Here is a 25,000-nt window from a genome sequence, read left to right as displayed (position 1 = left end):
ACGGCCATACCAGCCTGGCAACGTCTGATCTCGGAAGCTAAGCAGGGTCGGGCCTGGTTAGTACTTGGATGGGAGACCGCCTGGGAATACCAGGTGCTGTATGCTCTTTTGCTCATTCACTTAGAAACTGAAATCTTGCAATATGCACAAGTAGTCCTTCATGAAAGGGGCTGGAAGCTGTTTTCATTTTGACACGAGAGAGAGAGAGACCACCTTGCATTGTCAATTGCTAAATCTGTATATGGATAAGTAGCCTATGGTTGTCAACTTATTTCGTACGGCCATACCAGCCTGGCAACGCCCGATCTCGTCTGATCTCAGAAGCTAAGCAGGGTCGGGCCTGGTTAGTACTTGGATGGGAGACCGCCTGGGAATACCAGGGGCTGTATGCTCTTTTGCTCATTCACTTAGAAACTGACATCTTGCAATATGCACAAGTAGTCCTTCATGAAAGGGGCTGGAAGCTGTTTTCATTTTGACACGAGAGAGAGAGAGAGAGAGACTACCTTGCATTGTCAATTGCTAAATCTGTATATGGATAAGTAGCCTATGGTTGTCAACTTATTTCGTACGGCCATACCAGCCTGGCAATGCCCGATCTCGTCTGATCTCGGAAGCTAAGCAGGGTCGGGCCTGGTTAGTACTTGGATGGGAGACCGCCTGGGAATACCAGGTGCTGTATGCTCTTTTGCTCATTCACTTAGAAACTGAAATCTTGCAATATGCACAAGTAGTCCTTCATGAAAGGGGCTGGAAGCTGTTTTCATTTTGACACGAGAGAGAGAGAGAGAGAGAGACTACCTTGCATTGTCAATTGCTAAATCTGTATATGGATAAGTAGCCTATGGTTGTCAACTTATTTCGTACGGCCATACCAGCCTGGCAACGCCCGATCTCGTCTGATCTCGGAAGCTAAGCAGGGTCGGGCCTGGTTAGTACTTGGATGGGAGACCGCCTGGGAATACCAGGTGCTGTATGCTCTTTTGCTCATTCACTTAGAAACTGAAATCTTGCAATATGCACAAGTAGTCCTTCATGAAAGGGGCTGGAAGCTGTTTTCATTTTGACACGAGAGAGAGAGAGAGAGAGAGAGAGACCACCTTGCATTGTCAATTGCCAAATCTGTATATGGATAAGTAGCCTATGGTTGTCAACTTATTTTGTACAACCAAACCAGCCTGGCAACGCCCGATCTTGTCTGATCTCGGAAGCTAAGCAGGGTCGGGCCTGGTTAGTACTTGGATGGGAGACTTCCTGGGAATACCAGGTGCTGTATGCTCTTTTGCTCATTCACTTAGAAACTGAAATCTTGCAATATGCACAAGTAGTCCTTCATGAAAGAGGCTGGAAGCTGTTTTCATTTTGACACGAGAGAGAGAGAGAGACCACCTTGCATTGTCAAATGCCAAATCTGTATATGGATAAGTAGCCTATGGTTGTCAACTTATTTCATATGGCCAAACCAGCCTGGCAACGCCTGATCTCGGAAACTAAGCAGGGTCGGGCCTGGTTAGTACTTGGATGGGAGACCGCCTGGGAATACCAGATGCTGTATGCTCTTTTGCTCATTCACTTAGAAACTGAAATCTTGCAATATGCACAAGTAGTCCTTCATGAAAGGGGCTGGAAGCAGTTTTCATTTTGACACGAGAGAGAGAGAGAGAGAGAGAGAGACCACCTTGCATTGTCAAATGCCAAATCTGTATATGGATAAGTAGCCTATGGTTGTCAACTTACTTAGTACGGCCATACCAGCCTGGCAACGTCTGATCTCGGAAGCTAAGCAGGGTCGGGCCTGGTTAGTACTTGGATGGGAGACCGCCTGGGAATACCAGGTGCTGTATGCTCTTTTGCTCATTCACTTAGAAACTGAAATCTTGCAATATGCACAAGTAGTCCTTCATGAAAGGGGCTGGAAGCTGTTTTCATTTTGACACGAGAGAGAGAGAGACCACCTTGCATTGTCAATTGCTAAATCTGTATATGGATAAGTAGCCTATGGTTGTCAACTTATTTCGTACGGCCATACCAGCCTGGCAACGCCCGATCTCGTCTGATCTCGGAAGCTAAGCAGGGTCGGGCCTGGTTAGTACTTGGATGGGAGACCGCCTGGGAATACCAGGTGCTGTATGCTCTTTTGCTCATTCACTTAGAAACTGACATCTTGCAATATGCACAAGTAGTCCTTCATGAAAGGGGCTGGAAGCTGTTTTCATTTTGACACGAGAGAGAGAGAGAGAGAGAGAGACTACCTTGCATTGTCAATTGCTAAATCTGTATATGGATAAGTAGCCTATGGTTGTCAACTTATTTCGTACGGCCATACCAGCCTGGCAATGCCCGATCTCGTCTGATCTCGGAAGCTAAGCAGGGTCGGGCCTGGTTAGTACTTGGATGGGAGACCGCCTGGGAATACCAGGTGCTGTATGCTCTTTTGCTCATTCACTTAGAAACTGAAATCTTGCAATATGCACAAGTAGTCCTTCATGAAAGGGGCTGGAAGCTGTTTTCATTTTGACACGAGAGAGAGAGAGAGAGAGAGAGACTACCTTGCATTGTCAATTGCTAAATCTGTATATGGATAAGTAGCCTATGGTTGTCAACTTATTTCGTACGGCCATACCAGCCTGGCAACGCCCGATCTCGTCTGATCTCGGAAGCTAAGCAGGGTCGGGCCTGGTTAGTACTTGGATGGGAGACTTCCTGGGAATACCAGGTGCTGTATGCTCTTTTGCTCATTCACTTAGAAACTGAAATCTTGCAATATGCACAAGTAGTCCTTCATGAAAGAGGCTGGAAGCTGTTTTCATTTTGACACGAGAGAGAGAGAGAGAGAGACCACCTTGCATTGTCAAATGCCAAATCTGTATATGGATAAGTAGCCTATGGTTGTCAACTTATTTCATATGGCCAAACCAGCCTGGCAACGCCTGATCTCGGAAACTAAGCAGGGTCGGGCCTGGTTAGTACTTGGATGGGAGACCGCCTGGGAATACCAGATGCTCTATGCTCTTTTGCTCATTCACTTAGAAACTGAAATCTTGCAATATGCACAAGTAGTCCTTCATGAAAGGGGCTGGAAGCAGTTTTCATTTTGACACGAGAGAGAGAGAGAGAGAGAGAGAGAGAGAGAGAGAGACCACCTTGCATTGTCAAATGCCAAATCTGTATATGGATAAGTAGCCTATGGTTGTCAACTTACTTAGTACGGCCATACCAGCCTGGCAACGTCTGATCTCGGAAGCTAAGCAGGGTCGGGCCTGGTTAGTACTTGGATGGGAGACCGCCTGGGAATACCAGGTGCTGTATGCTCTTTTGCTCATTCACTTAGAAACTGAAATCTTGCAATATGCACAAGTAGTCCTTCATGAAAGGGGCTGGAAGCTGTTTTCATTTTGACACGAGAGAGAGAGAGACCACCTTGCATTGTCAATTGCTAAATCTGTATATGGATAAGTAGCCTATGGTTGTCAACTTATTTCGTACGGCCATACCAGCCTGGCAACGCCCGATCTCGTCTGATCTCGGAAGCTAAGCAGGGTCGGGCCTGGTTAGTACTTGGATGGGAGACCGCCTGGGAATACCAGGTGCTGTATGCTCTTTTGCTCATTCACTTAGAAACTGACATCTTGCAATATGCACAAGTAGTCCTTCATGAAAGGGGCTGGAAGCTGTTTTCATTTTGACACGAGAGAGAGAGAGACTACCTTGCATTGTCAATTGCTAAATCTGTATATGGATAAGTAGCCTATGGTTGTCAACTTATTTCGTACGGCCATACCAGCCTGGCAATGCCCGATCTCGTCTGATCTCGGAAGCTAAGCAGGGTCGGGCCTGGTTAGTACTTGGATGGGAGACCGCCTGGGAATACCAGGTGCTGTATGCTCTTTTGCTCATTCACTTAGAAACTGAAATCTTGCAATATGCACAAGTAGTCCTTCATGAAAGGGGCTGGAAGCTGTTTTCATTTTGACACGAGAGAGAGAGAGAGAGAGAGACTACCTTGCATTGTCAATTGCTAAATCTGTATATGGATAAGTAGCCTATGGTTGTCAACTTATTTCGTACGGCCATACCAGCCTGGCAACGCCCGATCTCGTCTGATCTCGGAAGCTAAGCAGGGTCGGGCCTGGTTAGTACTTGGATGGGAGACCGCCTGGGAATACCAGGTGCTGTATGCTCTTTTGCTCATTCACTTAGAAACTGAAATCTTGCAATATGCACAAGTAGTCCTTCATGAAAGGGGCTGGAAGCTGTTTTCATTTTGACACGAGAGAGAGAGAGAGAGACTACCTTGCATTGTCAATTGCTAAATCTGTATATGGATAAGTAGCCTATGGTTGTCAACTTATTTCGTACGGCCATACCAGCCTGGCAACGCCCCATCTCGTCTGATCTCGGAAGCTAAGCAGGGTCGGGCCTGGTTAGTACTTGGATGGGAGACCGCCTGGGAATACCAGATGCTGTATGCTCTTTTGCTCATTCACTTAGAAACTGAAATCTTGCAATATGCACAAGTAGTCCTTCATGAAAGGGGCTGGAAGCAGTTTTCATTTTGACACGAGAGAGAGAGAGAGAGAGAGAGAGAGAGAGAGACCACCTTGCATTGTCAAATGCCAAATCTGTATATGGATAAGTAGCCTATGGTTGTCAACTTACTTAGTACGGCCATACCAGCCTGGCAACGTCTGATCTCGGAAGCTAAGCAGGGTCGGGCCTGGTTAGTACTTGGATGGGAGACCGCCTGGGAATACCAGGTGCTGTATGCTCTTTTGCTCATTCACTTAGAAACTGAAATCTTGCAATATGCACAAGTAGTCCTTCATGAAAGGGGCTGGAAGCTGTTTTCATTTTGACACGAGAGAGAGAGAGACCACCTTGCATTGTCAATTGCTAAATCTGTATATGGATAAGTAGCCTATGGTTGTCAACTTATTTCGTACGGCCATACCAGCCTGGCAACGCCCGATCTCGTCTGATCTCAGAAGCTAAGCAGGGTCGGGCCTGGTTAGTACTTGGATGGGAGACCGCCTGGGAATACCAGGTGCTGTATGCTCTTTTGCTCATTCACTTAGAAACTGACATCTTGCAATATGCACAAGTAGTCCTTCATGAAAGGGGCTGGAAGCTGTTTTCATTTTGACACGAGAGAGAGAGAGACTACCTTGCATTGTCAATTGCTAAATCTGTATATGGATAAGTAGCCTATGGTTGTCAACTTATTTCGTACGGCCATACCAGCCTGGCAATGCCCGATCTCGTCTGATCTCGGAAGCTAAGCAGGGTCGGGCCTGGTTAGTACTTGGATGGGAGACCGCCTGGGAATACCAGGTGCTGTATGCTCTTTTGCTCATTCACTTAGAAACTGAAATCTTGCAATATGCACAAGTAGTCCTTCATGAAAGGGGCTGGAAGCTGTTTTCATTTTGACACGAGAGAGAGAGAGAGAGAGAGACTACCTTGCATTGTCAATTGCTAAATCTGTATATGGATAAGTAGCCTATGGTTGTCAACTTATTTCGTACGGCCATACCAGCCTGGCAACGCCCGATCTCGTCTGATCTCGGAAGCTAAGCAGGGTCGGGCCTGGTTAGTACTTGGATGGGAGACCGCCTGGGAATACCAGGTGCTGTATGCTCTTTTGCTCATTCACTTAGAAACTGAAATCTTGCAATATGCACAAGTAGTCCTTCATGAAAGGGGCTGGAAGCTGTTTTCATTTTGACACAAGAGAGAGAGAGAGAGACTACCTTGCATTGTCAATTGCTAAATCTGTATATGGATAAGTAGCCTATGGTTGTCAACTTATTTCGTACGGCCATACCAGCCTGGCAACGCCCCATCTCGTCTGATCTCGGAAGCTAAGCAGGGTCGGGCCTGGTTAGTACTTGGATGGGAGACCGCCTGGGAATACCAGATGCTGTATGCTCTTTTGCTCATTCACTTAGAAACTGAAATCTTGCAATATGCACAAGTAGTCCTTCATGAAAGGGGCTGGAAGCAGTTTTCATTTTGACACGAGAGAGAGAGAGAGAGAGAGAGAGACCACCTTGCATTGTCAAATGCCAAATCTGTATATGGATAAGTAGCCTATGGTTGTCAACTTACTTAGTACGGCCATACCAGCCTGGCAACGTCTGATCTCGGAAGCTAAGCAGGGTCGGGCCTGGTTAGTACTTGGATGGGAGACCGCCTGGGAATACCAGGTGCTGTATGCTCTTTTGCTCATTCACTTAGAAACTGAAATCTTGCAATATGCACAAGTAGTCCTTCATGAAAGGGGCTGGAAGCTGTTTTCATTTTGACACGAGAGAGAGAGAGACCACCTTGCATTGTCAATTGCTAAATCTGTATATGGATAAGTAGCCTATGGTTGTCAACTTATTTCGTACGGCCATACCAGCCTGGCAACGCCCGATCTCGTCTGATCTCAGAAGCTAAGCAGGGTCGGGCCTGGTTAGTACTTGGATGGGAGACCGCCTGGGAATACCAGGTGCTGTATGCTCTTTTGCTCATTCACTTAGAAACTGACATCTTGCAATATGCACAAGTAGTCCTTCATGAAAGGGGCTGGAAGCTGTTTTCATTTTGACACGAGAGAGAGAGAGACTACCTTGCATTGTCAATTGCTAAATCTGTATATGGATAAGTAGCCTATGGTTGTCAACTTATTTCGTACGGCCATACCAGCCTGGCAATGCCCGATCTCGTCTGATCTCGGAAGCTAAGCAGGGTCGGGCCTGGTTAGTACTTGGATGGGAGACCGCCTGGGAATACCAGGTGCTGTATGCTCTTTTGCTCATTCACTTAGAAACTGAAATCTTGCAATATGCACAAGTAGTCCTTCATGAAAGGGGCTGGAAGCTGTTTTCATTTTGACACGAGAGAGAGAGAGACCACCTTGCATTGTCAATTGCTAAATCTGTATATGGATAAGTAGCCTATGGTTGTCAACTTATTTCGTACGGCCATACCAGCCTGGCAACGCCCGATCTCGTCTGATCTCAGAAGCTAAGCAGGGTCGGGCCTGGTTAGTACTTGGATGGGAGACCGCCTGGGAATACCAGGTGCTGTATGCTCTTTTGCTCATTCACTTAGAAACTGACATCTTGCAATATGCACAAGTAGTCCTTCATGAAAGGGGCTGGAAGCTGTTTTCATTTTGACACGAGAGAGAGAGAGACTACCTTGCATTGTCAATTGCTAAATCTGTATATGGATAAGTAGCCTATGGTTGTCAACTTATTTCGTACGGCCATACCAGCCTGGCAATGCCCGATCTCGTCTGATCTCGGAAGCTAAGCAGGGTCGGGCCTGGTTAGTACTTGGATGGGAGACCGCCTGGGAATACCAGGTGCTGTATGCTCTTTTGCTCATTCACTTAGAAACTGAAATCTTGCAATATGCACAAGTAGTCCTTCATGAAAGGGGCTGGAAGCTGTTTTCATTTTGACACGAGAGAGAGAGAGAGAGAGAGACTACCTTGCATTGTCAATTGCTAAATCTGTATATGGATAAGTAGCCTATGGTTGTCAACTTATTTCGTACGGCCATACCAGCCTGGCAACGCCCGATCTCGTCTGATCTCGGAAGCTAAGCAGGGTCGGGCCTGGTTAGTACTTGGATGGGAGACCGCCTGGGAATACCAGGTGCTGTATGCTCTTTTGCTCATTCACTTAGAAACTGAAATCTTGCAATATGCACAAGTAGTCCTTCATGAAAGGGGCTGGAAGCTGTTTTCATTTTGACACAAGAGAGAGAGAGAGAGACTACCTTGCATTGTCAATTGCTAAATCTGTATATGGATAAGTAGCCTATGGTTGTCAACTTATTTCGTACGGCCATACCAGCCTGGCAACGCCCCATCTCGTCTGATCTCGGAAGCTAAGCAGGGTCGGGCCTGGTTAGTACTTGGATGGGAGACCGCCTGGGAATACCAGATGCTGTATGCTCTTTTGCTCATTCACTTAGAAACTGAAATCTTGCAATATGCACAAGTAGTCCTTCATGAAAGGGGCTGGAAGCAGTTTTCATTTTGACACGAGAGAGAGAGAGAGAGAGAGAGAGACCACCTTGCATTGTCAAATGCCAAATCTGTATATGGATAAGTAGCCTATGGTTGTCAACTTACTTAGTACGGCCATACCAGCCTGGCAACGTCTGATCTCGGAAGCTAAGCAGGGTCGGGCCTGGTTAGTACTTGGATGGGAGACCGCCTGGGAATACCAGGTGCTGTATGCTCTTTTGCTCATTCACTTAGAAACTGAAATCTTGCAATATGCACAAGTAGTCCTTCATGAAAGGGGCTGGAAGCTGTTTTCATTTTGACACGAGAGAGAGAGAGACCACCTTGCATTGTCAATTGCTAAATCTGTATATGGATAAGTAGCCTATGGTTGTCAACTTATTTCGTACGGCCATACCAGCCTGGCAACGCCCGATCTCGTCTGATCTCAGAAGCTAAGCAGGGTCGGGCCTGGTTAGTACTTGGATGGGAGACCGCCTGGGAATACCAGGTGCTGTATGCTCTTTTGCTCATTCACTTAGAAACTGACATCTTGCAATATGCACAAGTAGTCCTTCATGAAAGGGGCTGGAAGCTGTTTTCATTTTGACACGAGAGAGAGAGAGACTACCTTGCATTGTCAATTGCTAAATCTGTATATGGATAAGTAGCCTATGGTTGTCAACTTATTTCGTACGGCCATACCAGCCTGGCAATGCCCGATCTCGTCTGATCTCGGAAGCTAAGCAGGGTCGGGCCTGGTTAGTACTTGGATGGGAGACCGCCTGGGAATACCAGGTGCTGTATGCTCTTTTGCTCATTCACTTAGAAACTGAAATCTTGCAATATGCACAAGTAGTCCTTCATGAAAGGGGCTGGAAGCTGTTTTCATTTTGACACGAGAGAGAGAGAGAGAGAGACTACCTTGCATTGTCAATTGCTAAATCTGTATATGGATAAGTAGCCTATGGTTGTCAACTTATTTCGTACGGCCATACCAGCCTGGCAACGCCCGATCTCGTCTGATCTCGGAAGCTAAGCAGGGTCGGGCCTGGTTAGTACTTGGATGGGAGACCGCCTGGGAATACCAGGTGCTGTATGCTCTTTTACTCATTCACTTAGAAACTGAAATCTTGCAATATGCACAAGTAGTCCTTCATGAAAGGGGCTGGAAGCTGTTTTCATTTTGACACGAGAGAGAGAGAGACCACCTTGCATTGTCAATTGCTAAATCTGTATATGGATAAGTAGCCTATGGTTGTCAACTTATTTCGTACGGCCATACCAGCCTGGCAACGCCCGATCTCGTCTGATCTCGGAAGCTAAGCAGGGTCGGGCCTGGTTAGTACTTGGATGGGAGACCGCCTGGGAATACCAGGTGCTGTATGCTCTTTTGCTCATTCACTTAGAAACTGACATCTTGCAATATGCACAAGTAGTCCTTCATGAAAGGGGCTGGAAGCTGTTTTCATTTTGACACGAGAGAGAGAGAGAGAGAGAGAGAGAGACTACCTTGCATTGTCAATTGCTAAATCTGTATATGGATAAGTAGCCTATGGTTGTCAACTTATTTCGTACGGCCATACCAGCCTGGCAATGCCCGATCTCGTCTGATCTCGGAAGCTAAGCAGGGTCGGGCCTGGTTAGTACTTGGATGGGAGACCGCCTGGGAATACCAGGTGCTGTATGCTCTTTTGCTCATTCACTTAGAAACTGAAATCTTGCAATATGCACAAGTAGTCCTTCATGAAAGGGGCTGGAAGCTGTTTTCATTTTGACACGAGAGAGAGAGAGAGAGAGAGAGACTACCTTGCATTGTCAATTGCTAAATCTGTATATGGATAAGTAGCCTATGGTTGTCAACTTATTTCGTACGGCCATACCAGCCTGGCAATGCCCGATCTCGTCTGATCTCGGAAGCTAAGCAGGGTCGGGCCTGGTTAGTACTTGGATGGGAGACCGCCTGGGAATACCAGGTGCTGTATGCTCTTTTGCTCATTCACTTAGAAACTGAAATCTTGCAATATGCACAAGTAGTCCTTCATGAAAGGGGCTGGAAGCTGTTTTCATTTTGACGAGAGAGAGAGAGAGAGAGAGAGAGAGAGACTACCTTGCATTGTCAATTGCTAAATCTGTATATGGATAAGTAGCCTATGGTTGTCAACTTATTTCGTACGGCCATACCAGCCTGGCAACGCCCGATCTCGTCTGATCTTGGAAGCTAAGCAGGGTCGGGCCTGGTTAGTACTTGGATGGGAGACTTCCTGGGAATACCAGGTGCTGTATGCTCTTTTGCTCATTCACTTAGAAACTGAAATCTTGCAATATGCACAAGTAGTCCTTCATGAAAGAGGCTGGAAGCTGTTTTCATTTTGACACGAGAGAGAGAGAGAGACCACCTTGCATTGTCAAATGCCAAATCTGTATATGGATAAGTAGCCTATGGTTGTCAACTTATTTCATATGGCCAAACCAGCCTGGCAACGCCTGATCTCGGAAACTAAGCAGGGTCGGGCCTGGTTAGTACTTGGATGGGAGACCGCCTGGGAATACCAGATGCTGTATGCTCTTTTGCTCATTCACTTAGAAACTGAAATCTTGCAATATGCACAAGTAGTCCTTCATGAAAGGGGCTGGAAGCAGTTTTCATTTTGACACGAGAGAGAGAGAGAGAGAGAGAGAGAGAGAGAGAGACCACCTTGCATTGTCAAATGCCAAATCTGTATATGGATAAGTAGCCTATGGTTGTCAACTTACTTAGTACGGCCATACCAGCCTGGCAACGTCTGATCTCGGAAGCTAAGCAGGGTCGGGCCTGGTTAGTACTTGGATGGGAGACCGCCTGGGAATACCAGGTGCTGTATGCTCTTTTGCTCATTCACTTAGAAACTGAAATCTTGCAATATGCACAAGTAGTCCTTCATGAAAGGGGCTGGAAGCTGTTTTCATTTTGACACGAGAGAGAGAGAGACCACCTTGCATTGTCAATTGCTAAATCTGTATATGGATAAGTAGCCTATGGTTGTCAACTTATTTCGTACGGCCATACCAGCCTGGCAACGCCCGATCTCGTCTGATCTCAGAAGCTAAGCAGGGTCGGGCCTGGTTAGTACTTGGATGGGAGACCGCCTGGGAATACCAGGTGCTGTATGCTCTTTTGCTCATTCACTTAGAAACTGACATCTTGCAATATGCACAAGTAGTCCTTCATGAAAGGGGCTGGAAGCTGTTTTCATTTTGACACGAGAGAGAGAGAGACTACCTTGCATTGTCAATTGCTAAATCTGTATATGGATAAGTAGCCTATGGTTGTCAACTTATTTCGTACGGCCATACCAGCCTGGCAATGCCCGATCTCGTCTGATCTCGGAAGCTAAGCAGGGTCGGGCCTGGTTAGTACTTGGATGGGAGACCGCCTGGGAATACCAGGTGCTGTATGCTCTTTTGCTCATTCACTTAGAAACTGAAATCTTGCAATATGCACAAGTAGTCCTTCATGAAAGGGGCTGGAAGCTGTTTTCATTTTGACACGAGAGAGAGAGAGAGAGAGAGACTACCTTGCATTGTCAATTGCTAAATCTGTATATGGATAAGTAGCCTATGGTTGTCAACTTATTTCGTACGGCCATACCAGCCTGGCAACGCCCGATCTCGTCTGATCTCGGAAGCTAAGCAGGGTCGGGCCTGGTTAGTACTTGGATGGGAGACCGCCTGGGAATACCAGGTGCTGTATGCTCTTTTGCTCATTCACTTAGAAACTGAAATCTTGCAATATGCACAAGTAGTCCTTCATGAAAGGGGCTGGAAGCTGTTTTCATTTTGACACGAGAGAGAGAGAGAGAGACTACCTTGCATTGTCAATTGCTAAATCTGTATATGGATAAGTAGCCTATGGTTGTCAACTTATTTCGTACGGCCATACCAGCCTGGCAACGCCCCATCTCGTCTGATCTCGGAAGCTAAGCAGGGTCGGGCCTGGTTAGTACTTGGATGGGAGACCGCCTGGGAATACCAGATGCTGTATGCTCTTTTGCTCATTCACTTAGAAACTGAAATCTTGCAATATGCACAAGTAGTCCTTCATGAAAGGGGCTGGAAGCAGTTTTCATTTTGACACGAGAGAGAGAGAGAGAGAGAGACCACCTTGCATTGTCAAATGCCAAATCTGTATATGGATAAGTAGCCTATGGTTGTCAACTTACTTAGTACGGCCATACCAGCCTGGCAACGTCTGATCTCGGAAGCTAAGCAGGGTCGGGCCTGGTTAGTACTTGGATGGGAGACCGCCTGGGAATACCAGGTGCTGTATGCTCTTTTGCTCATTCACTTAGAAACTGAAATCTTGCAATATGCACAAGTAGTCCTTCATGAAAGGGGCTGGAAGCTGTTTTCATTTTGACACGAGAGAGAGAGAGACCACCTTGCATTGTCAATTGCTAAATCTGTATATGGATAAGTAGCCTATGGTTGTCAACTTATTTCGTACGGCCATACCAGCCTGGCAACGCCCGATCTCGTCTGATCTCGGAAGCTAAGCAGGGTCGGGCCTGGTTAGTACTTGGATGGGAGACCGCCTGGGAATACCAGGTGCTGTATGCTCTTTTGCTCATTCACTTAGAAACTGACATCTTGCAATATGCACAAGTAGTCCTTCATGAAAGGGGCTGGAAGCTGTTTTCATTTTGACACGAGAGAGAGAGAGAGAGAGAGAGACTACCTTGCATTGTCAATTGCTAAATCTGTATATGGATAAGTAGCCTATGGTTGTCAACTTATTTCGTACGGCCATACCAGCCTGGCAATGCCCGATCTCGTCTGATCTCGGAAGCTAAGCAGGGTCGGGCCTGGTTAGTACTTGGATGGGAGACCGCCTGGGAATACCAGGTGCTGTATGCTCTTTTGCTCATTCACTTAGAAACTGAAATCTTGCAATATGCACAAGTAGTCCTTCATGAAAGGGGCTGGAAGCTGTTTTCATTTTGACACGAGAGAGAGAGAGAGAGAGAGAGACTACCTTGCATTGTCAATTGCTAAATCTGTATATGGATAAGTAGCCTATGGTTGTCAACTTATTTCGTACGGCCATACCAGCCTGGCAATGCCCGATCTCGTCTGATCTCGGAAGCTAAGCAGGGTCGGGCCTGGTTAGTACTTGGATGGGAGACCGCCTGGGAATACCAGGTGCTGTATGCTCTTTTGCTCATTCACTTAGAAACTGAAATCTTGCAATATGCACAAGTAGTCCTTCATGAAAGGGGCTGGAAGCTGTTTTCATTTTGACGAGAGAGAGAGAGAGAGAGAGAGAGAGAGAGAGACTACCTTGCATTGTCAATTGCTAAATCTGTATATGGATAAGTAGCCTATGGTTGTCAACTTATTTCGTACGGCCATACCAGCCTGGCAACGCCCGATCTCGTCTGATCTTGGAAGCTAAGCAGGGTCGGGCCTGGTTAGTACTTGGATGGGAGACTTCCTGGGAATACCAGGTGCTGTATGCTCTTTTGCTCATTCACTTAGAAACTGAAATCTTGCAATATGCACAAGTAGTCCTTCATGAAAGAGGCTGGAAGCTGTTTTCATTTTGACACGAGAGAGAGAGAGAGACCACCTTGCATTGTCAAATGCCAAATCTGTATATGGATAAGTAGCCTATGGTTGTCAACTTATTTCATATGGCCAAACCAGCCTGGCAACGCCTGATCTCGGAAACTAAGCAGGGTCGGGCCTGGTTAGTACTTGGATGGGAGACCGCCTGGGAATACCAGATGCTGTATGCTCTTTTGCTCATTCACTTAGAAACTGAAATCTTGCAATATGCACAAGTAGTCCTTCATGAAAGGGGCTGGAAGCAGTTTTCATTTTGACACGAGAGAGAGAGAGAGAGAGAGAGAGAGAGAGAGACCACCTTGCATTGTCAAATGCCAAATCTGTATATGGATAAGTAGCCTATGGTTGTCAACTTACTTAGTACGGCCATACCAGCCTGGCAACGTCTGATCTCGGAAGCTAAGCAGGGTCGGGCCTGGTTAGTACTTGGATGGGAGACCGCCTGGGAATACCAGGTGCTGTATGCTCTTTTGCTCATTCACTTAGAAACTGAAATCTTGCAATATGCACAAGTAGTCCTTCATGAAAGGGGCTGGAAGCTGTTTTCATTTTGACACGAGAGAGAGAGAGACCACCTTGCATTGTCAATTGCTAAATCTGTATATGGATAAGTAGCCTATGGTTGTCAACTTATTTCGTACGGCCATACCAGCCTGGCAACGCCCGATCTCGTCTGATCTCAGAAGCTAAGCAGGGTCGGGCCTGGTTAGTACTTGGATGGGAGACTTCCTGGGAATACCAGGTGCTGTATGCTCTTTTGCTCATTCACTTAGAAACTGAAATCTTGCAATATGCACAAGTAGTCCTTCATGAAAGAGGCTGGAAGCTGTTTTCATTTTGACACGAGAGAGAGAGAGAGACCACCTTGCATTGTCAAATGCCAAATCTGTATATGGATAAGTAGCCTATGGTTGTCAACTTATTTCATATGGCCAAACCAGCCTGGCAACGCCTGATCTCGGAAACTAAGCAGGGTCGGGCCTGGTTAGTACTTGGATGGGAGACCGCCTGGGAATACCAGATGCTGTATGCTCTTTTGCTCATTCACTTAGAAACTGAAATCTTGCAATATGCACAAGTAGTCCTTCATGAAAGGGGCTGGAAGCAGTTTTCATTTTGACACGAGAGAGAGAGAGAGAGAGAGAGAGAGAGAGAGAGAGAGAGAGAGAGAGAGAGAGAGAGAGAGAGAGAGAGAGAGAGACCACCTTGCATTGTCAAATGCCAAATCTGTATATGGATAAGTAGCCTATGGTTGTCAACTTACTTAGTACGGCCATACCAGCCTGGCAACGTCTGATCTCGGAAGCTAAGCAGGGTCGGGCCTGGTTAGTACTTGGATGGGAGACCGCCTGGGAATACCAGGTGCTGTATGCTCTTTTGCTCATTCACTTAGAAACTGAAATCTTGCAATATGCACAAGTAGTCCTTCATGAAAGGGGCTGGAAGCTGTTTTCATTTTGACACGAGAGAGAGAGAGACCACCTTGCATTGTCAATTGCTAAATCTGTATATGGATAAGTAGCCTATGGTTGTCAACTTATTTCGTACGGCCATACCAGCCTGGCAACGCCCGATCTCGTCTGATCTCAGAAGCTAAGCAGGGTCGGGCCTGGTTAGTACTTGGATGGGAGACCGCCTGGGAATACCAGGTGCTGTATGCTCTTTTGCTCATTCACTTAGAAACTGACATCTTGCAATATGCACAAGTAGTCCTTCATGAAAGGGGCTGGAAGCTGTTTTCATTTTGACACGAGAGAGAGAGAGACTACCTTGCATTGTCAATTGCTAAATCTGTATATGGATAAGTAGCCTATGGTTGTCAACTTATTTCGTACGGCCATACCAGCCTGGCAATGCCCGATCTCGTCTGATCTCGGAAGCTAAGCAGGGTCGGGCCTGGTTAGTACTTGGATGGGAGACCGCCTGGGAATACCAGGTGCTGTATGCTCTTTTGCTCATTCACTTAGAAACTGAAATCTTGCAATATGCACAAGTAGTCCTTCATGAAAGGGGCTGGAAGCTGTTTTCATTTTGACACGAGAGAGAGAGAGAGAGAGAGACTACCTTGCATTGTCAATTGCTAAATCTGTATATGGATAAGTAGCCTATGGTTGTCAACTTATTTCGTACGGCCATACCAGCCTGGCAACGCCCGATCTCGTCTGATCTCGGAAGCTAAGCAGGGTCGGGCCTGGTTAGTACTTGGATGGGAGACCGCCTGGGAATACCAGGTGCTGTATGCTCTTTTGCTCATTCACTTAGAAACTGAAATCTTGCAATATGCACAAGTAGTCCTTCATGAAAGGGGCTGGAAGCTGTTTTCATTTTGACACGAGAGAGAGAGAGAGAGACTACCTTGCATTGTCAATTGCTAAATCTGTATATGGATAAGTAGCCTATGGTTGTCAACTTATTTCGTACGGCCATACCAGCCTGGCAACGCCCCATCTCGTCTGATCTCGGAAGCTAAGCAGGGTCGGGCCTGGTTAGTACTTGGATGGGAGACCGCCTGGGAATACCAGATGCTGTATGCTCTTTTGCTCATTCACTTAGAAACTGAAATCTTGCAATATGCACAAGTAGTCCTTCATGAAAGGGGCTGGAAGCAGTTTTCATTTTGACACGAGAGAGAGAGAGAGAGAGAGACCACCTTGCATTGTCAAATGCCAAATCTGTATATGGATAAGTAGCCTATGGTTGTCAACTTACTTAGTACGGCCATACCAGCCTGGCAACGTCTGATCTCGGAAGCTAAGCAGGGTCGGGCCTGGTTAGTACTTGGATGGGAGACCGCCTGGGAATACCAGGTGCTGTATGCTCTTTTGCTCATTCACTTAGAAACTGAAATCTTGCAATATGCACAAGTAGTCCTTCATGAAAGGGGCTGGAAGCTGTTTTCATTTTGACACGAGAGAGAGAGAGACCACCTTGCATTGTCAATTGCTAAATCTGTATATGGATAAGTAGCCTATGGTTGTCAACTTATTTCGTACGGCCATACCAGCCTGGCAACGCCCGATCTCGTCTGATCTCGGAAGCTAAGCAGGGTCGGGCCTGGTTAGTACTTGGATGGGAGACCGCCTGGGAATACCAGGTGCTGTATGCTCTTTTGCTCATTCACTTAGAAACTGACATCTTGCAATATGCACAAGTAGTCCTTCATGAAAGGGGCTGGAAGCTGTTTTCATTTTGACACGAGAGAGAGAGAGAGAGAGAGAGACTACCTTGCATTGTCAATTGCTAAATCTGTATATGGATAAGTAGCCTATGGTTGTCAACTTATTTCGTACGGCCATACCAGCCTGGCAATGCCCGATCTCGTCTGATCTCGGAAGCTAAGCAGGGTCGGGCCTGGTTAGTACTTGGATGGGAGACCGCCTGGGAATACCAGGTGCTGTATGCTCTTTTGCTCATTCACTTAGAAACTGAAATCTTGCAATATGCACAAGTAGTCCTTCATGAAAGGGGCTGGAAGCTGTTTTCATTTTGACACGAGAGAGAGAGAGAGAGAGAGAGACTACCTTGCATTGTCAATTGCTAAATCTGTATATGGATAAGTAGCCTATGGTTGTCAACTTATTTCGTACGGCCATACCAGCCTGGCAATGCCCGATCTCGTCTGATCTCGGAAGCTAAGCAGGGTCGGGCCTGGTTAGTACTTGGATGGGAGACCGCCTGGGAATACCAGGTGCTGTATGCTCTTTTGCTCATTCACTTAGAAACTGAAATCTTGCAATATGCACAAGTAGTCCTTCATGAAAGGGGCTGGAAGCTGTTTTCATTTTGACGAGAGAGAGAGAGAGAGAGAGAGAGAGAGAGAGACTACCTTGCATTGTCAATTGCTAAATCTGTATATGGATAAGTAGCCTATGGTTGTCAACTTATTTCGTACGGCCATACCAGCCTGGCAACGCCCGATCTCGTCTGATCTTGGAAGCTAAGCAGGGTCGGGCCTGGTTAGTACTTGGATGGGAGACTTCCTGGGAATACCAGGTGCTGTATGCTCTTTTGCTCATTCACTTAGAAACTGAAATCTTGCAATATGCACAAGTAGTCCTTCATGAAAGAGGCTGGAAGCTGTTTTCATTTTGACACGAGAGAGAGAGAGAGACCACCTTGCATTGTCAAATGCCAAATCTGTATATGGATAAGTAGCCTATGGTTGTCAACTTATTTCATATGGCCAAACCAGCCTGGCAACGCCTGATCTCGGAAACTAAGCAGGGTCGGGCCTGGTTAGTACTTGGATGGGAGACCGCCTGGGAATACCAGATGCTGTATGCTCTTTTGCTCATTCACTTAGAAACTGAAATCTTGCAATATGCACAAGTAGTCCTTCATGAAAGGGGCTGGAAGCAGTTTTCATTTTGACACGAGAGAGAGAGAGAGAGAGAGAGAGAGAGAGAGACCACCTTGCATTGTCAAATGCCAAATCTGTATATGGATAAGTAGCCTATGGTTGTCAACTTACTTAGTACGGCCATACCAGCCTGGCAACGTCTGATCTCGGAAGCTAAGCAGGGTCGGGCCTGGTTAGTACTTGGATGGGAGACCGCCTGGGAATACCAGGTGCTGTATGCTCTTTTGCTCATTCACTTAGAAACTGAAATCTTGCAATATGCACAAGTAGTCCTTCATGAAAGGGGCTGGAAGCTGTTTTCATTTTGACACGAGAGAGAGAGAGACCACCTTGCATTGTCAATTGCTAAATCTGTATATGGATAAGTAGCCTATGGTTGTCAACTTATTTCGTACGGCCATACCAGCCTGGCAACGCCCGATCTCGTCTGATCTCAGAAGCTAAGCAGGGTCGGGCCTGGTTAGTACTTGGATGGGAGACTTCCTGGGAATACCAGGTGCTGTATGCTCTTTTGCTCATTCACTTAGAAACTGAAATCTTGCAATATGCACAAGTAGTCCTTCATGAAAGAGGCTGGAAGCTGTTTTCATTTTGACACGAGAGAGAGAGAGAGACCACCTTGCATTGTCAAATGCCAAATCTGTATATGGATAAGTAGCCTATGGTTGTCAACTTATTTCATATGGCCAAACCAGCCTGGCAACGCCTGATCTCGGAAACTAAGCAGGGTCGGGCCTGGTTAGTACTTGGATGGGAGACCGCCTGGGAATACCAGATGCTGTATGCTCTTTTGCTCATTCACTTAGAAACTGAAATCTTGCAATATGCACAAGTAGTCCTTCATGAAAGGGGCTGGAAGCAGTTTTCATTTTGACACGAGAGAGAGAGAGAGAGAGAGAGAGAGAGAGAGAGAGAGAGAGAGAGAGAGAGAGAGAGAGAGAGAGAGAGAGAGAGAGAGACCACCTTGCATTGTCAAATGCCAAATCTGTATATGGATAAGTAGCCTATGGTTGTCAACTTACTTAGTACGGCCATACCAGCCTGGCAACGTCTGATCTCGGAAGCTAAGCAGGGTCGGGCCTGGTTAGTACTTGGATGGGAGACCGCCTGGGAATACCAGGTGCTGTATGCTCTTTTGCTCATTCACTTAGAAACTGAAATCTTGCAATATGCACAAGTAGTCCTTCATGAAAGGGGCTGGAAGCTGTTTTCATTTTGACACGAGAGAGAGAGAGACCACCTTGCATTGTCAATTGCTAAATCTGTATATGGATAAGTAGCCTATGGTTGTCAACTTATTTCGTACGGCCATACCAGCCTGGCAACGCCCGATCTCGTCTGATCTCAGAAGCTAAGCAGGGTCGGGCCTGGTTAGTACTTGGATGGGAGACCGCCTGGGAATACCAGGTGCTGTATGCTCTTTTGCTCATTCACTTAGAAACTGACATCTTGCAATATGCACAAGTAGTCCTTCATGAAAGGGGCTGGAAGCTGTTTTCATTTTGACACGAGAGAGAGAGAGACTACCTTGCATTGTCAATTGCTAAATCTGTATATGGATAAGTAGCCTATGGTTGTCAACTTATTTCGTACGGCCATACCAGCCTGGCAATGCCCGATCTCGTCTGATCTCGGAAGCTAAGCAGGGTCGGGCCTGGTTAGTACTTGGATGGGAGACCGCCTGGGAATACCAGGTGCTGTATGCTCTTTTGCTCATTCACTTAGAAACTGAAATCTTGCAATATGCACAAGTAGTCCTTCATGAAAGGGGCTGGAAGCTGTTTTCATTTTGACACGAGAGAGAGAGAGAGAGAGAGACTACCTTGCATTGTCAATTGCTAAATCTGTATATGGATAAGTAGCCTATGGTTGTCAACTTATTTCGTACGGCCATACCAGCCTGGCAACGCCCGATCTCGTCTGATCTCGGAAGCTAAGCAGGGTCGGGCCTGGTTAGTACTTGGATGGGAGACCGCCTGGGAATACCAGGTGCTGTATGCTCTTTTGCTCATTCACTTAGAAACTGAAATCTTGCAATATGCACAAGTAGTCCTTCATGAAAGGGGCTGGAAGCTGTTTTCATTTTGACACGAGAGAGAGAGAGAGAGACTACCTTGCATTGTCAATTGCTAAATCTGTATATGGATAAGTAGCCTATGGTTGTCAACTTATTTCGTACGGCCATACCAGCCTGGCAACGCCCCATCTCGTCTGATCTCGGAAGCTAAGCAGGGTCGGGCCTGGTTAGTACTTGGATGGGAGACCGCCTGGGAATACCAGATGCTGTATGCTCTTTTGCTCATTCACTTAGAAACTGAAATCTTGCAATATGCACAAGTAGTCCTTCATGAAAGGGGCTGGAAGCAGTTTTCATTTTGACACGAGAGAGAGAGAGAGAGAGACCACCTTGCATTGTCAAATGCCAAATCTGTATATGGATAAGTAGCCTATGGTTGTCAACTTACTTAGTACGGCCATACCAGCCTGGCAACGTCTGATCTCGGAAGCTAAGCAGGGTCGGGCCTGGTTAGTACTTGGATGGGAGACCGCCTGGGAATACCAGGTGCTGTATGCTCTTTTGCTCATTCACTTAGAAACTGAAATCTTGCAATATGCACAAGTAGTCCTTCATGAAAGGGGCTGGAAGCTGTTTTCATTTTGACACGAGAGAGAGAGAGACCACCTTGCATTGTCAATTGCTAAATCTGTATATGGATAAGTAGCCTATGGTTGTCAACTTATTTCGTACGGCCATACCAGCCTGGCAACGCCCGATCTCGTCTGATCTCAGAAGCTAAGCAGGGTCGGGCCTGGTTAGTACTTGGATGGGAGACCGCCTGGGAATACCAGGTGCTGTATGCTCTTTTGCTCATTCACTTAGAAACTGACATCTTGCAATATGCACAAGTAGTCCTTCATGAAAGGGGCTGGAAGCTGTTTTCATTTTGACACGAGAGAGAGAGAGACTACCTTGCATTGTCAATTGCTAAATCTGTATATGGATAAGTAGCCTATGGTTGTCAACTTATTTCGTACGGCCATACCAGCCTGGCAATGCCCGATCTCGTCTGATCTCGGAAGCTAAGCAGGGTCGGGCCTGGTTAGTACTTGGATGGGAGACCGCCTGGGAATACCAGGTGCTGTATGCTCTTTTGCTCATTCACTTAGAAACTGAAATCTTGCAATATGCACAAGTAGTCCTTCATGAAAGGGGCTGGAAGCTGTTTTCATTTTGACACGAGAGAGAGAGAGAGAGAGAGACTACCTTGCATTGTCAATTGCTAAATCTGTATATGGATAAGTAGCCTATGGTTGTCAACTTATTTCGTACGGCCATACCAGCCTGGCAACGCCCGATCTCGTCTGATCTCGGAAGCTAAGCAGGGTCGGGCCTGGTTAGTACTTGGATGGGAGACCGCCTGGGAATACCAGGTGCTGTATGCTCTTTTGCTCATTCACTTAGAAACTGAAATCTTGCAATATGCACAAGTAGTCCTTCATGAAAGGGGCTGGAAGCTGTTTTCATTTTGACACGAGAGAGAGAGAGAGAGAGAGAGAGAGAGACTACCTTGCATTGTCAATTGCTAAATCTGTATATGGATAAGTAGCCTATGGTTGTCAACTTATTTCGTACGGCCATACCAGCCTGGCAACGCCCGATCTCGTCTGATCTTGGAAGCTAAGCAGGGTCGGGCCTGGTTAGTACTTGGATGGGAGACTTCCTGGGAATACCAGGTGCTGTATGCTCTTTTGCTCATTCACTTAGAAACTGAAATCTTGCAATATGCACAAGTAGTCCTTCATGAAAGAGGCTGGAAGCTGTTTTCATTTTGACACGAGAGAGAGAGAGAGACCACCTTGCATTGTCAAATGCCAAATCTGTATATGGATAAGTAGCCTATGGTTGTCAACTTATTTCATATGGCCAAACCAGCCTGGCAACGCCTGATCTCGGAAACTAAGCAGGGTCGGGCCTGGTTAGTACTTGGATGGGAGACCGCCTGGGAATACCAGATGCTGTATGCTCTTTTGCTCATTCACTTAGAAACTGAAATCTTGCAATATGCACAAGTAGTCCTTCATGAAAGGGGCTGGAAGCAGTTTTCATTTTGACACGAGAGAGAGAGAGAGAGAGAGAGAGAGAGAGAGAGAGAGAGAGACCACCTTGCATTGTCAAATGCCAAATCTGTATATGGATAAGTAGCCTATGGTTGTCAACTTACTTAGTACGGCCATACCAGCCTGGCAACGTCTGATCTCGGAAGCTAAGCAGGGTCGGGCCTGGTTAGTACTTGGATGGGAGACCGCCTGGGAATACCAGGTGCTGTATGCTCTTTTGCTCATTCACTTAGAAACTGAAATCTTGCAATATGCACAAGTAGTCCTTCATGAAAGGGGCTGGAAGCTGTTTTCATTTTGACACGAGAGAGAGAGAGACCACCTTGCATTGTCAATTGCTAAATCTGTATATGGATAAGTAGCCTATGGTTGTCAACTTATTTCGTACGGCCATACCAGCCTGGCAACGCCCGATCTCGTCTGATCTCAGAAGCTAAGCAGGGTCGGGCCTGGTTAGTACTTGGATGGGAGACCGCCTGGGAATACCAGGTGCTGTATGCTCTTTTGCTCATTCACTTAGAAACTGACATCTTGCAATATGCACAAGTAGTCCTTCATGAAAGGGGCTGGAAGCTGTTTTCATTTTGACACGAGAGAGAGAGACTACCTTGCATTGTCAATTGCTAAATCTGTATATGGATAAGTAGCCTATGGTTGTCAACTTATTTCGTACGGCCATACCAGCCTGGCAATGCCCGATCTCGTCTGATCTCGGAAGCTAAGCAGGGTCGGGCCTGGTTAGTACTTGGATGGGAGACCGCCTGGGAATACCAGGTGCTGTATGCTCTTTTGCTCATTCACTTAGAAACTGAAATCTTGCAATATGCACAAGTAGTCCTTCATGAAAGGGGCTGGAAGCTGTTTTCATTTTGACACGAGAGAGAGAGAGAGACTACCTTGCATTGTCAATTGCTAAATCTGTATATGGATAAGTAGCCTATGGTTGTCAACTTATTTCGTACGGCCATACCAGCCTGGCAACGCCCGATCTCGTCTGATCTCGGAAGCTAAGCAGGGTCGGGCCTGGTTAGTACTTGGATGGGAGACCGCCTGGGAATACCAGGTGCTGTATGCTCTTTTGCTCATTCACTTAGAAACTGAAATCTTGCAATATGCACAAGTAGTCCTTCATGAAAGGGGCTGGAAGCTGTTTTCATTTTGACACGAGAGAGAGAGAGAGAGACTACCTTGCATTGTCAATTGCTAAATCTGTATATGGATAAGTAGCCTATGGTTGTCAACTTATTTCGTACGGCCATACCAGCCTGGCAACGCCCCATCTCGTCTGATCTCGGAAGCTAAGCAGGGTCGGGCCTGGTTAGTACTTGGATGGGAGACCGCCTGGGAATACCAGATGCTGTATGCTCTTTTGCTCATTCACTTAGAAACTGAAATCTTGCAATATGCACAAGTAGTCCTTCATGAAAGGGGCTGGAAGCAGTTTTCATTTTGACACGAGAGAGAGAGAGAGAGAGAGACCACCTTGCATTGTCAAATGCCAAATCTGTATATGGATAAGTAGCCTATGGTTGTCAACTTACTTAGTACGGCCATACCAGCCTGGCAACGTCTGATCTCGGAAGCTAAGCAGGGTCGGGCCTGGTTAGTACTTGGATGGGAGACCGCCTGGGAATACCAGGTGCTGTATGCTCTTTTGCTCATTCACTTAGAAACTGAAATCTTGCAATATGCACAAGTAGTCCTTCATGAAAGGGGCTGGAAGCTGTTTTCATTTTGACACGAGAGAGAGAGAGACCACCTTGCATTGTCAATTGCTAAATCTGTATATGGATAAGTAGCCTATGGTTGTCAACTTATTTCGTACGGCCATACCAGCCTGGCAACGCCCGATCTCGTCTGATCTCGGAAGCTAAGCAGGGTCGGGCCTGGTTAGTACTTGGATGGGAGACCGCCTGGGAATACCAGGTGCTGTATGCTCTTTTGCTCATTCACTTAGAAACTGACATCTTGCAATATGCACAAGTAGTCCTTCATGAAAGGGGCTGGAAGCTGTTTTCATTTTGACACGAGAGAGAGAGAGAGAGAGAGAGACTACCTTGCATTGTCAATTGCTAAATCTGTATATGGATAAGTAGCCTATGGTTGTCAACTTATTTCGTACGGCCATACCAGCCTGGCAATGCCCGATCTCGTCTGATCTCGGAAGCTAAGCAGGGTCGGGCCTGGTTAGTACTTGGATGGGAGACCGCCTGGGAATACCAGGTGCTGTATGCTCTTTTGCTCATTCACTTAGAAACTGAAATCTTGCAATATGCACAAGTAGTCCTTCATGAAAGGGGCTGGAAGCTGTTTTCATTTTGACACGAGAGAGAGAGAGAGAGAGAGAGACTACCTTGCATTGTCAATTGCTAAATCTGTATATGGATAAGTAGCCTATGGTTGTCAACTTATTTCGTACGGCCATACCAGCCTGGCAACGCCCGATCTCGTCTGATCTTGGAAGCTAAGCAGGGTCGGGCCTGGTTAGTACTTGGATGGGAGACTTCCTGGGAATACCAGGTGCTGTATGCTCTTTTGCTCATTCACTTAGAAACTGAAATCTTGCAATATGCACAAGTAGTCCTTCATGAAAGAGGCTGGAAGCTGTTTTCATTTTGACACGAGAGAGAGAGAGAGACCACCTTGCATTGTCAAATGCCAAATCTGTATATGGATAAGTAGCCTATGGTTGTCAACTTATTTCATATGGCCAAACCAGCCTGGCAACGCCTGATCTCGGAAACTAAGCAGGGTCGGGCCTGGTTAGTACTTGGATGGGAGACCGCCTGGGAATACCAGATGCTGTATGCTCTTTTGCTCATTCACTTAGAAACTGAAATCTTGCAATATGCACAAGTAGTCCTTCATGAAAGGGGCTGGAAGCAGTTTTCATTTTGACACGAGAGAGA

General features: G+C 46.5%; 45 non-coding genes and 32 pseudogenes across 45 annotated transcripts; all 77 read left to right on the top strand.

The window, feature by feature from the left end:
• Window positions 1-105, top strand: part of LOC146250169 (5S ribosomal RNA) — a 109-nt pseudogene extending 4 nt beyond the window's left edge.
• A 168-nt stretch (window positions 106-273) lies between these two features.
• On the top strand, window positions 274-392 carry LOC146250168 (5S ribosomal RNA; annotated as a pseudogene).
• Window positions 393-566: 174 nt separating this feature from the next.
• Window positions 567-685, top strand: LOC146250167 (5S ribosomal RNA). Its single transcript, XR_014733522.1, has one exon. It is a non-coding gene; the product is annotated as a 5S ribosomal RNA (ribosomal RNA).
• A 176-nt stretch (window positions 686-861) lies between these two features.
• On the top strand, window positions 862-980 carry LOC146250166 (5S ribosomal RNA). The gene has a single exon (XR_014732923.1). It is a non-coding gene; the product is annotated as a 5S ribosomal RNA (ribosomal RNA).
• A 180-nt stretch (window positions 981-1,160) lies between these two features.
• On the top strand, window positions 1,161-1,279 carry LOC146250165 (5S ribosomal RNA; annotated as a pseudogene).
• A 459-nt stretch (window positions 1,280-1,738) lies between these two features.
• LOC146250164 (5S ribosomal RNA) lies at window positions 1,739-1,847 on the top strand (annotated as a pseudogene).
• Window positions 1,848-2,015: 168 nt separating this feature from the next.
• LOC146250163 (5S ribosomal RNA) lies at window positions 2,016-2,134 on the top strand. The gene has a single exon (XR_014732922.1). It is a non-coding gene; the product is annotated as a 5S ribosomal RNA (ribosomal RNA).
• A 178-nt stretch (window positions 2,135-2,312) lies between these two features.
• LOC146250162 (5S ribosomal RNA) lies at window positions 2,313-2,431 on the top strand. Its single transcript, XR_014733521.1, has one exon. It is a non-coding gene; the product is annotated as a 5S ribosomal RNA (ribosomal RNA).
• A 178-nt stretch (window positions 2,432-2,609) lies between these two features.
• On the top strand, window positions 2,610-2,728 carry LOC146250161 (5S ribosomal RNA). The gene has a single exon (XR_014733638.1). It is a non-coding gene; the product is annotated as a 5S ribosomal RNA (ribosomal RNA).
• A 475-nt stretch (window positions 2,729-3,203) lies between these two features.
• Window positions 3,204-3,312, top strand: LOC146250160 (5S ribosomal RNA; annotated as a pseudogene).
• Window positions 3,313-3,480: 168 nt separating this feature from the next.
• LOC146250159 (5S ribosomal RNA) lies at window positions 3,481-3,599 on the top strand. Its single transcript, XR_014732921.1, has one exon. It is a non-coding gene; the product is annotated as a 5S ribosomal RNA (ribosomal RNA).
• A 168-nt stretch (window positions 3,600-3,767) lies between these two features.
• LOC146250158 (5S ribosomal RNA) lies at window positions 3,768-3,886 on the top strand. Its single transcript, XR_014733520.1, has one exon. It is a non-coding gene; the product is annotated as a 5S ribosomal RNA (ribosomal RNA).
• Window positions 3,887-4,062: 176 nt separating this feature from the next.
• LOC146250157 (5S ribosomal RNA) lies at window positions 4,063-4,181 on the top strand. The gene has a single exon (XR_014732920.1). It is a non-coding gene; the product is annotated as a 5S ribosomal RNA (ribosomal RNA).
• A 172-nt stretch (window positions 4,182-4,353) lies between these two features.
• On the top strand, window positions 4,354-4,472 carry LOC146250156 (5S ribosomal RNA; annotated as a pseudogene).
• Window positions 4,473-4,660: 188 nt separating this feature from the next.
• Window positions 4,661-4,769, top strand: LOC146250155 (5S ribosomal RNA; annotated as a pseudogene).
• A 168-nt stretch (window positions 4,770-4,937) lies between these two features.
• LOC146250154 (5S ribosomal RNA) lies at window positions 4,938-5,056 on the top strand. The gene has a single exon (XR_014734030.1). It is a non-coding gene; the product is annotated as a 5S ribosomal RNA (ribosomal RNA).
• A 168-nt stretch (window positions 5,057-5,224) lies between these two features.
• Window positions 5,225-5,343, top strand: LOC146250153 (5S ribosomal RNA). The gene has a single exon (XR_014733519.1). It is a non-coding gene; the product is annotated as a 5S ribosomal RNA (ribosomal RNA).
• A 176-nt stretch (window positions 5,344-5,519) lies between these two features.
• LOC146250152 (5S ribosomal RNA) lies at window positions 5,520-5,638 on the top strand. The gene has a single exon (XR_014732919.1). It is a non-coding gene; the product is annotated as a 5S ribosomal RNA (ribosomal RNA).
• A 172-nt stretch (window positions 5,639-5,810) lies between these two features.
• LOC146250151 (5S ribosomal RNA) lies at window positions 5,811-5,929 on the top strand (annotated as a pseudogene).
• A 180-nt stretch (window positions 5,930-6,109) lies between these two features.
• On the top strand, window positions 6,110-6,218 carry LOC146250150 (5S ribosomal RNA; annotated as a pseudogene).
• A 168-nt stretch (window positions 6,219-6,386) lies between these two features.
• LOC146250149 (5S ribosomal RNA) lies at window positions 6,387-6,505 on the top strand. Its single transcript, XR_014734029.1, has one exon. It is a non-coding gene; the product is annotated as a 5S ribosomal RNA (ribosomal RNA).
• A 168-nt stretch (window positions 6,506-6,673) lies between these two features.
• LOC146250148 (5S ribosomal RNA) lies at window positions 6,674-6,792 on the top strand. The gene has a single exon (XR_014733517.1). It is a non-coding gene; the product is annotated as a 5S ribosomal RNA (ribosomal RNA).
• A 168-nt stretch (window positions 6,793-6,960) lies between these two features.
• LOC146250147 (5S ribosomal RNA) lies at window positions 6,961-7,079 on the top strand. The gene has a single exon (XR_014734027.1). It is a non-coding gene; the product is annotated as a 5S ribosomal RNA (ribosomal RNA).
• Window positions 7,080-7,247: 168 nt separating this feature from the next.
• LOC146250146 (5S ribosomal RNA) lies at window positions 7,248-7,366 on the top strand. The gene has a single exon (XR_014733516.1). It is a non-coding gene; the product is annotated as a 5S ribosomal RNA (ribosomal RNA).
• A 176-nt stretch (window positions 7,367-7,542) lies between these two features.
• On the top strand, window positions 7,543-7,661 carry LOC146250145 (5S ribosomal RNA). The gene has a single exon (XR_014732918.1). It is a non-coding gene; the product is annotated as a 5S ribosomal RNA (ribosomal RNA).
• A 172-nt stretch (window positions 7,662-7,833) lies between these two features.
• Window positions 7,834-7,952, top strand: LOC146250144 (5S ribosomal RNA; annotated as a pseudogene).
• Window positions 7,953-8,132: 180 nt separating this feature from the next.
• On the top strand, window positions 8,133-8,241 carry LOC146250143 (5S ribosomal RNA; annotated as a pseudogene).
• A 168-nt stretch (window positions 8,242-8,409) lies between these two features.
• On the top strand, window positions 8,410-8,528 carry LOC146250142 (5S ribosomal RNA). Its single transcript, XR_014734026.1, has one exon. It is a non-coding gene; the product is annotated as a 5S ribosomal RNA (ribosomal RNA).
• Window positions 8,529-8,696: 168 nt separating this feature from the next.
• Window positions 8,697-8,815, top strand: LOC146250141 (5S ribosomal RNA). The gene has a single exon (XR_014733515.1). It is a non-coding gene; the product is annotated as a 5S ribosomal RNA (ribosomal RNA).
• Window positions 8,816-8,989: 174 nt separating this feature from the next.
• On the top strand, window positions 8,990-9,108 carry LOC146250140 (5S ribosomal RNA). The gene has a single exon (XR_014732917.1). It is a non-coding gene; the product is annotated as a 5S ribosomal RNA (ribosomal RNA).
• A 168-nt stretch (window positions 9,109-9,276) lies between these two features.
• Window positions 9,277-9,395, top strand: LOC146250139 (5S ribosomal RNA). Its single transcript, XR_014732916.1, has one exon. It is a non-coding gene; the product is annotated as a 5S ribosomal RNA (ribosomal RNA).
• Window positions 9,396-9,577: 182 nt separating this feature from the next.
• LOC146250138 (5S ribosomal RNA) lies at window positions 9,578-9,696 on the top strand. The gene has a single exon (XR_014733514.1). It is a non-coding gene; the product is annotated as a 5S ribosomal RNA (ribosomal RNA).
• Window positions 9,697-9,874: 178 nt separating this feature from the next.
• Window positions 9,875-9,993, top strand: LOC146250137 (5S ribosomal RNA). The gene has a single exon (XR_014733513.1). It is a non-coding gene; the product is annotated as a 5S ribosomal RNA (ribosomal RNA).
• Window positions 9,994-10,175: 182 nt separating this feature from the next.
• Window positions 10,176-10,294, top strand: LOC146250136 (5S ribosomal RNA; annotated as a pseudogene).
• A 469-nt stretch (window positions 10,295-10,763) lies between these two features.
• LOC146250135 (5S ribosomal RNA) lies at window positions 10,764-10,872 on the top strand (annotated as a pseudogene).
• A 168-nt stretch (window positions 10,873-11,040) lies between these two features.
• LOC146250134 (5S ribosomal RNA) lies at window positions 11,041-11,159 on the top strand. Its single transcript, XR_014734025.1, has one exon. It is a non-coding gene; the product is annotated as a 5S ribosomal RNA (ribosomal RNA).
• A 168-nt stretch (window positions 11,160-11,327) lies between these two features.
• LOC146250133 (5S ribosomal RNA) lies at window positions 11,328-11,446 on the top strand. The gene has a single exon (XR_014733512.1). It is a non-coding gene; the product is annotated as a 5S ribosomal RNA (ribosomal RNA).
• Window positions 11,447-11,622: 176 nt separating this feature from the next.
• LOC146250132 (5S ribosomal RNA) lies at window positions 11,623-11,741 on the top strand. Its single transcript, XR_014732915.1, has one exon. It is a non-coding gene; the product is annotated as a 5S ribosomal RNA (ribosomal RNA).
• Window positions 11,742-11,913: 172 nt separating this feature from the next.
• On the top strand, window positions 11,914-12,032 carry LOC146250131 (5S ribosomal RNA; annotated as a pseudogene).
• A 176-nt stretch (window positions 12,033-12,208) lies between these two features.
• LOC146250130 (5S ribosomal RNA) lies at window positions 12,209-12,317 on the top strand (annotated as a pseudogene).
• A 168-nt stretch (window positions 12,318-12,485) lies between these two features.
• On the top strand, window positions 12,486-12,604 carry LOC146250129 (5S ribosomal RNA). Its single transcript, XR_014732913.1, has one exon. It is a non-coding gene; the product is annotated as a 5S ribosomal RNA (ribosomal RNA).
• Window positions 12,605-12,782: 178 nt separating this feature from the next.
• LOC146250128 (5S ribosomal RNA) lies at window positions 12,783-12,901 on the top strand. Its single transcript, XR_014733511.1, has one exon. It is a non-coding gene; the product is annotated as a 5S ribosomal RNA (ribosomal RNA).
• A 178-nt stretch (window positions 12,902-13,079) lies between these two features.
• LOC146250127 (5S ribosomal RNA) lies at window positions 13,080-13,198 on the top strand. The gene has a single exon (XR_014733510.1). It is a non-coding gene; the product is annotated as a 5S ribosomal RNA (ribosomal RNA).
• A 186-nt stretch (window positions 13,199-13,384) lies between these two features.
• Window positions 13,385-13,503, top strand: LOC146250126 (5S ribosomal RNA; annotated as a pseudogene).
• A 467-nt stretch (window positions 13,504-13,970) lies between these two features.
• Window positions 13,971-14,079, top strand: LOC146250125 (5S ribosomal RNA; annotated as a pseudogene).
• Window positions 14,080-14,247: 168 nt separating this feature from the next.
• On the top strand, window positions 14,248-14,366 carry LOC146250124 (5S ribosomal RNA; annotated as a pseudogene).
• A 511-nt stretch (window positions 14,367-14,877) lies between these two features.
• Window positions 14,878-14,986, top strand: LOC146250123 (5S ribosomal RNA; annotated as a pseudogene).
• A 168-nt stretch (window positions 14,987-15,154) lies between these two features.
• LOC146250122 (5S ribosomal RNA) lies at window positions 15,155-15,273 on the top strand. Its single transcript, XR_014734024.1, has one exon. It is a non-coding gene; the product is annotated as a 5S ribosomal RNA (ribosomal RNA).
• A 168-nt stretch (window positions 15,274-15,441) lies between these two features.
• LOC146250121 (5S ribosomal RNA) lies at window positions 15,442-15,560 on the top strand. Its single transcript, XR_014733509.1, has one exon. It is a non-coding gene; the product is annotated as a 5S ribosomal RNA (ribosomal RNA).
• A 176-nt stretch (window positions 15,561-15,736) lies between these two features.
• Window positions 15,737-15,855, top strand: LOC146250120 (5S ribosomal RNA). Its single transcript, XR_014732912.1, has one exon. It is a non-coding gene; the product is annotated as a 5S ribosomal RNA (ribosomal RNA).
• Window positions 15,856-16,027: 172 nt separating this feature from the next.
• On the top strand, window positions 16,028-16,146 carry LOC146250119 (5S ribosomal RNA; annotated as a pseudogene).
• Window positions 16,147-16,322: 176 nt separating this feature from the next.
• Window positions 16,323-16,431, top strand: LOC146250118 (5S ribosomal RNA; annotated as a pseudogene).
• A 168-nt stretch (window positions 16,432-16,599) lies between these two features.
• LOC146250117 (5S ribosomal RNA) lies at window positions 16,600-16,718 on the top strand. The gene has a single exon (XR_014732911.1). It is a non-coding gene; the product is annotated as a 5S ribosomal RNA (ribosomal RNA).
• A 178-nt stretch (window positions 16,719-16,896) lies between these two features.
• On the top strand, window positions 16,897-17,015 carry LOC146250116 (5S ribosomal RNA). The gene has a single exon (XR_014733508.1). It is a non-coding gene; the product is annotated as a 5S ribosomal RNA (ribosomal RNA).
• Window positions 17,016-17,193: 178 nt separating this feature from the next.
• On the top strand, window positions 17,194-17,312 carry LOC146250115 (5S ribosomal RNA). Its single transcript, XR_014733506.1, has one exon. It is a non-coding gene; the product is annotated as a 5S ribosomal RNA (ribosomal RNA).
• A 186-nt stretch (window positions 17,313-17,498) lies between these two features.
• Window positions 17,499-17,617, top strand: LOC146250114 (5S ribosomal RNA; annotated as a pseudogene).
• A 467-nt stretch (window positions 17,618-18,084) lies between these two features.
• Window positions 18,085-18,193, top strand: LOC146250113 (5S ribosomal RNA; annotated as a pseudogene).
• A 168-nt stretch (window positions 18,194-18,361) lies between these two features.
• On the top strand, window positions 18,362-18,480 carry LOC146250112 (5S ribosomal RNA; annotated as a pseudogene).
• Window positions 18,481-18,995: 515 nt separating this feature from the next.
• Window positions 18,996-19,104, top strand: LOC146250111 (5S ribosomal RNA; annotated as a pseudogene).
• A 168-nt stretch (window positions 19,105-19,272) lies between these two features.
• On the top strand, window positions 19,273-19,391 carry LOC146250110 (5S ribosomal RNA). The gene has a single exon (XR_014734023.1). It is a non-coding gene; the product is annotated as a 5S ribosomal RNA (ribosomal RNA).
• Window positions 19,392-19,559: 168 nt separating this feature from the next.
• Window positions 19,560-19,678, top strand: LOC146250109 (5S ribosomal RNA). Its single transcript, XR_014733505.1, has one exon. It is a non-coding gene; the product is annotated as a 5S ribosomal RNA (ribosomal RNA).
• Window positions 19,679-19,854: 176 nt separating this feature from the next.
• Window positions 19,855-19,973, top strand: LOC146250108 (5S ribosomal RNA). The gene has a single exon (XR_014732910.1). It is a non-coding gene; the product is annotated as a 5S ribosomal RNA (ribosomal RNA).
• Window positions 19,974-20,145: 172 nt separating this feature from the next.
• On the top strand, window positions 20,146-20,264 carry LOC146250107 (5S ribosomal RNA; annotated as a pseudogene).
• A 174-nt stretch (window positions 20,265-20,438) lies between these two features.
• Window positions 20,439-20,547, top strand: LOC146250106 (5S ribosomal RNA; annotated as a pseudogene).
• A 168-nt stretch (window positions 20,548-20,715) lies between these two features.
• On the top strand, window positions 20,716-20,834 carry LOC146250105 (5S ribosomal RNA). Its single transcript, XR_014734022.1, has one exon. It is a non-coding gene; the product is annotated as a 5S ribosomal RNA (ribosomal RNA).
• Window positions 20,835-21,002: 168 nt separating this feature from the next.
• LOC146250104 (5S ribosomal RNA) lies at window positions 21,003-21,121 on the top strand. The gene has a single exon (XR_014733504.1). It is a non-coding gene; the product is annotated as a 5S ribosomal RNA (ribosomal RNA).
• Window positions 21,122-21,297: 176 nt separating this feature from the next.
• On the top strand, window positions 21,298-21,416 carry LOC146250103 (5S ribosomal RNA). Its single transcript, XR_014732909.1, has one exon. It is a non-coding gene; the product is annotated as a 5S ribosomal RNA (ribosomal RNA).
• Window positions 21,417-21,600: 184 nt separating this feature from the next.
• Window positions 21,601-21,719, top strand: LOC146250102 (5S ribosomal RNA; annotated as a pseudogene).
• A 477-nt stretch (window positions 21,720-22,196) lies between these two features.
• Window positions 22,197-22,305, top strand: LOC146250101 (5S ribosomal RNA; annotated as a pseudogene).
• Window positions 22,306-22,473: 168 nt separating this feature from the next.
• On the top strand, window positions 22,474-22,592 carry LOC146250100 (5S ribosomal RNA). The gene has a single exon (XR_014734021.1). It is a non-coding gene; the product is annotated as a 5S ribosomal RNA (ribosomal RNA).
• Window positions 22,593-22,758: 166 nt separating this feature from the next.
• On the top strand, window positions 22,759-22,877 carry LOC146250099 (5S ribosomal RNA). Its single transcript, XR_014733503.1, has one exon. It is a non-coding gene; the product is annotated as a 5S ribosomal RNA (ribosomal RNA).
• Window positions 22,878-23,047: 170 nt separating this feature from the next.
• Window positions 23,048-23,166, top strand: LOC146250098 (5S ribosomal RNA). The gene has a single exon (XR_014732908.1). It is a non-coding gene; the product is annotated as a 5S ribosomal RNA (ribosomal RNA).
• Window positions 23,167-23,338: 172 nt separating this feature from the next.
• LOC146250097 (5S ribosomal RNA) lies at window positions 23,339-23,457 on the top strand (annotated as a pseudogene).
• Window positions 23,458-23,633: 176 nt separating this feature from the next.
• Window positions 23,634-23,742, top strand: LOC146250096 (5S ribosomal RNA; annotated as a pseudogene).
• A 168-nt stretch (window positions 23,743-23,910) lies between these two features.
• On the top strand, window positions 23,911-24,029 carry LOC146250095 (5S ribosomal RNA). The gene has a single exon (XR_014732907.1). It is a non-coding gene; the product is annotated as a 5S ribosomal RNA (ribosomal RNA).
• Window positions 24,030-24,207: 178 nt separating this feature from the next.
• Window positions 24,208-24,326, top strand: LOC146250094 (5S ribosomal RNA). Its single transcript, XR_014733502.1, has one exon. It is a non-coding gene; the product is annotated as a 5S ribosomal RNA (ribosomal RNA).
• Window positions 24,327-24,504: 178 nt separating this feature from the next.
• LOC146250093 (5S ribosomal RNA) lies at window positions 24,505-24,623 on the top strand (annotated as a pseudogene).
• The last annotated feature ends 377 nt before the right edge of the window (window positions 24,624-25,000 follow it).

Source organism: Hypomesus nipponensis, chromosome 19 (assembly GCF_054491055.1).
Source record: "Hypomesus nipponensis isolate SF chromosome 19, ASM5449105v1, whole genome shotgun sequence".
Taxonomy (NCBI): domain Eukaryota; kingdom Metazoa; phylum Chordata; class Actinopteri; order Osmeriformes; family Osmeridae; genus Hypomesus; species Hypomesus nipponensis.
The sequence above is the reverse complement of the archived record's forward strand: the minus strand, read 5'-3'. Positions and strand labels throughout refer to the sequence as shown.